The 4,954-nt window shown below is 46.4% G+C and overlaps 1 long non-coding RNA gene across 2 annotated transcripts in view; it reads right to left on the bottom strand.

Annotated features, from left to right (window-relative positions):
- The window catches only part of LOC107182368, a 56,759-nt gene extending 54,967 nt beyond the window's left edge, over window positions 1-1,792 (bottom strand). For both annotated transcript variants that reach the window (XR_001513088.1, XR_001513089.1), the window contains exons 1-2: window positions 1,745-1,792; window positions 1,011-1,126 (exon numbers count right to left, since the gene is read on the bottom strand). This is a non-coding gene — a long non-coding RNA (uncharacterized LOC107182368). The remainder of the gene's footprint in view (window positions 1-1,010; window positions 1,127-1,744) is intronic.
- Window positions 1,793-4,954: the final 3,162 nt, after the last annotated feature.

Genomic DNA, 4,954 nt, shown 5'->3' on the forward strand with positions numbered 1-4,954 from the left:
TCCCTCCATTTCCCGAGGGACGAAAATGAAAGAGAAATAAATTAAATTGGAGGCGAATTCAAGTCATTCCTATTTCTGTGTGCTTGGTCTGTGTTGAAAAAAAAAATCATCTCTATCTCCAACCCAGACTTGACAAGTAGAGCCACGCACTGAAAAACGAGGCATAGAATAAATCATAAAGACTAGCCTCGCGTAAAGACTTCAGGAAGGAACACACAGTTAAACTGAAAACTGTTAACTGGTGTTTAAGAAGAAAACACAACAAACAGCCCGGAAATGTTTTCAGGAGTTTGCCCATCAAAGTCCCTCGGGGCCCGATTTGTCCTTCCACACCTGCTTTTACTAAAAACCAACAGCCCAATACCAGAGCTTTGTGAGTCAGAAGCTGAGCGAAACCGGACACAGGGGTACTGAACTGTGAGGCACAGCACCCAGAGAGCAAGCGGTAACCATGCCAGGACCGGCCGGGCCCTGTGGCCATGAGGGTGGGCCACGGGGAAGCTGAACCAACAGCAGATGGGCGTCCCACATGACCCCTTTGGGGGTCGAACGACCCTTTCACAGGGGTCGCCTAAGACCATCGCAAAACACATATATAATTACATATTGTTTTTGTGATTAATCACTATGCTTTAATTATGTTCAATTTGTAACAATGAAATGGGGGGTCACCACAACTTGAGGAACTGTATTACAGGGTCTTGGCATTAGGAAGGTTGAGAACCACTGGACTAGATGGAACTGTTCCGGGTGGGCCCCGCCCCCCTGGGTGACAAAGGGGCGGGACACCACACTCACAGTGCAGAGGATGACCCCTGGCCCCGCATCCCCTCTGCAACATCCTGGTAATATTTCTGGTTCCGTTGTTATTGTTGTTTTTGTAAACAAACTGAAAATTGACAAACTACCTCAAAATCCAACATGTGTGGTTTACACCAACCCCTACGTTAAAAATAAATAAGTCACGCGGGACAGAAAAGAGGAAAACTCTGGTCAAGCTCCACACTCACCCCTGGCTGGTGGCTGGCATTCTTGTCTCCAGGAGAAGGGAGTCCATTTTCTCCGCTCCCTGCTGTCCAGCCCCAGGTCAGCCTGCAATGCAGGGAAGTCCAGGGCGTGCTGCCATCTGCAGGCAAAACAAGAAAAAGCACAAGTTATGGCTCAAGCTGCCCACCTGAAGCCCTTGCCGGGAGCTTCCTCTCGCCAGAGCCAGGAGAAGTCACTCAGTTCTGCATTTGGGAGCCCACCTCAGAGCTGCAACAGACACACTAACAATTCTAAGCAACTAGGAGATCAAGTATTTTTTACCAGCAGCAAAGTCTTACACCGTGTGCCAAATGCTGTTCTCAATGGTTTGCATTTATTAACTCACTGAATTATGACAAAAACAGGCGAATATTTTAGATCTCTGCCAATCTGCCAAATTCTTGAGCTAAACTGAATAATTAAAACGAAGACCTTGATAAAACCATCTTCTGGGATAGAGTCCGGGCATCCCGCAGATGAGTCATCCCCTACATTTTTGACGAGTGCCTGTCTTGGCCCAGGCACGACTCTGGGACCTGGGAGTAGAGGCATGGACGCAAACACAAAGCCCCTGCTCTCACAGAGCTTCCATTCTGGTGGAGGGAGGCGACAGAAGAGGTGACAAATGCTGTGCAGATGACAAAGCAGGATAAAGCGGATAGAGAATGATGACATTCATTCAATTATTCATTCGTTCCCACATTTCCCCAGTACTTACTAACCACCTACCACAGTCACGCACTGGGCTGGGATGCAGTGATGGGCCCAAAACAGACACAGCCCCAGCTCGCCTGGCATACTTATCACATAGGAGAAGCACATACGAATCAAACAATCTCCTAGATAAATGCAAAGCTGTTAACCTGTGGTAAGTGTGATAGGGGGATGGCACAGGTCCCTGCGAGAGCATCCCAGGGAGGCCTGACCTTGTCGGAAGCCTCGGGAAGGCCTGGGATGGAGTGCGGGGAGAAGCATTCTTGGCAAAAAGCACACGATGTACAAAGGCTGGACCATGAATAGCAAGCTAGAGGCGGAGTGGGAGAGAGGAAGCAGGGGCAGGTGGAGAGGGGTTTGGGCAGTTCTTGCATGGCACTGGCAGCGGTGAGAGGTCCTTATCACCTGAGAACTGGAGCACCACAAGGGGCCCGCGGAGAATAATGTGGCGGGATGTGAGTCTTTTTAAAAGATTCGCTCTGAGGCTGGCTGGATAATGGCTCCACCAAAGATGTTGATGCCTGAATCCCTGGAAGCTGTGCATATGTTCCCTTACAAAGGGACTTGGCAGATGTGACTAAGTTTGGCATCTTGAGATGGGAGGATTATCCGGGAGTGTCCAGGTGAGCCCAGTGTCACTACAAGGGTCTTCATTAAGAGGGAGGCAGGGGGAGAGGTGATTACAGAGGAGGAGTGCCAGTGTGATGCCATGTGAAAAAGACTAGTGGGTTTAAAAGATGAGGAAGGCCCTAACCGGTTTGGCTCAGTGGATAGAGCATCGGCCTGCGGACTGAAGGGTACTAGGTTCGATTCCGGTCAAGGGCATGTACCTTAGTTGCAGGCACATCCCCAGTGTGGGGTGTGCAGGAGGCACCTGATCGATGGATGATTCTTTCTCGTCGATGTTTCTAACTCTCTCCCTCTCCCTTCCTAACTGTAAAAAATCAATAAAATATATTTTTAAAAAATAAAAATAAGAGATGAGGAAGTAGCCATAGCCAAAGAATGAAGGAAGCCTCTGGAACAGTGGTTCTCAACCTTCCTAATGCCGTGACCCTTTAATACAGTTCCTCATGTTGTGATGACCCCCAACCATAAAATTATTTTTGTTGCTATTTCATAACTAATTTTGCTACTGTTATGAATCATAATGTAAATATCTGATATGCAGAATGTATTTAGGCAACCCCTGTGAAAGGGTCGTTCGACCCCCAAAGGGGTCGTGACCCACCTGTTGAGACCCGCTGCTCTAGAAGCTGGAAAAGCCTTGATTTGTTACAGCAGCAATAAGAGACTGAGAACACTGTCTTCGGTGAAGAAACACACTAGAAGTAAGGAGAAGGGGAGGCAGGGGCCAGCTGGAGGTCACTGTGTAATCCAGGCAAGCGGTGTGAGCGCCTGAACCACAGCAGTGGCAGTCGGAGTGAAGAGGCGTTGAAGGAGGGGAAGAGTCAACTAGTCAAAGGTCTTGCTGCAACCTGGCAGATGCTACCGAGTCACCATCAGGCTTCTTCCGGGCTCGGGACGCGGCTGGCTTCTCCTGGGCAGAGCCCAGCACGCTCCGTAGACGGAGGAAGCTGTACCCAGCTATAGCTCACTCCTGGACTCCTCTCAGGGACCTGTCAGCCCCATCTCCCAAAGGAGTCCAGGGGTTCCAGACACAAGCTCTAAGAAGTGACAGCCTGGGAACTGCTACTGGGCAAAAGGTAGCAATTGTTTCTGCCAAGCACTAGGCCTTGCAGTGAACATTCTTTTTCTTCCAAACAAAGAGATTTCATAATCTTGGAAATGAGGTGCCCAAATTTAAATACACCCATCTCCAACCCAGGTGATGCATAGCCACAATGATATCCAACATGTGGAAATCTCATGGTCAGTAAAATAATACAGAAACCAAAGAAAGAGAATAAATGAGAAACTAGGAGACCCTCTCTCAGCATTTACCCCACCCCTACGTAGTGACCCGGACCTACTAACGTGGCGTCCTGACTTGGTCCTGCCTAGGTCCTGCCTAATAGGGCTGTTGAGAAGAAAAGGCAATAAAAATGATTCCAGAGCATTTTATATACATTCTCCCTGTTTTACTGCAAAAGTATAAACATATACCCACCAAGTACTTTGAAGTCTACTGAGGGGTGACAAGCAAGTCTTAAAGGCACTGCTCCCCCTATCTCTAACCCCCCCACACCCCAGGTGGCTTTGGGTCAGGCCTCAGGGACCCAGGAGCATGTCAAGACCCAGGAGTGCCTGCAGATTGCAAAATACCAGGTAGTTCAGTTAGGGCTGGAACAGGTTAATTAAAAAGCAGATGTATGTATGTATGTATATATTGTTTTTCTGGTGACAAAAGTGACATATATTTATTATTGAAAAACATAAAGATCTCCTGTAGTCCCAACCATCCAGAGATAATTTATTTGGAAATATTTTCTTTCAATATTTTTTCCAATAATTTTAGTGTGTGTATCTACATATCTATAATTTCTTTTAAAACTTTTCAGGTACTGTGTATATTTTCTTTTGCAACCAGCTTTGTTTTATATAGCAGTATATAATTTTTCTGTGCCATTAAATATACTTTTTAAACAGTTGGCACTATTTCATCATAGAAAGGTATCAACATCACTTAACCAATTCCTTCTTGCTGGAAAACTGAGTGAACGTCATGTAGCAGAAGTCACAGGGAGGAACAGCCCACAGATAAGAACACTCCGTTTAAAGTCTGCCTGAAGCTCTGATTATTCCTTGGGGCCATGTTTCGCACATTTCAGTCATCCATACGTCACCATTACTAGTTCATTGTAATTCTATACCATCTGTAGCATACTTACCATTTCTCTTTAAATCAACTCATTTTCCCTTCAGTAAACGTGTTTTAAAAGCAAACCTTATTTACTATTGTAAATGGAAAAACCGGCATCATAGTCATAAATGAAGGCGACTGGAAAAATAAATACGAAGGAAAACAAATCAGTGTGGTGAAAATACAGTTAAGATACTGCTAGCCTTTTGCTCATTCTTTTATATCATAAGGGAGATGAGGAAAGTGTGGAGGGCTTTTCAAGACGGACTAGCACCAAGCTGAGACGTTTCTCCTTCCCTTGGTCAGAAGATTGAAAAGGGCAATAACTTCTCCCCATGCGAGTCAGGGTTAGACAATGATGTATGTCCCACCTAGAATTACTCTGCACCATCCGAAATGACCCCACGTGGG

This window comes from Myotis davidii, unplaced genomic scaffold, assembly GCF_000327345.1.
Source record: "Myotis davidii unplaced genomic scaffold, ASM32734v1 scaffold456, whole genome shotgun sequence".
Lineage (NCBI taxonomy): Eukaryota > Metazoa > Chordata > Mammalia > Chiroptera > Vespertilionidae > Myotis > Myotis davidii.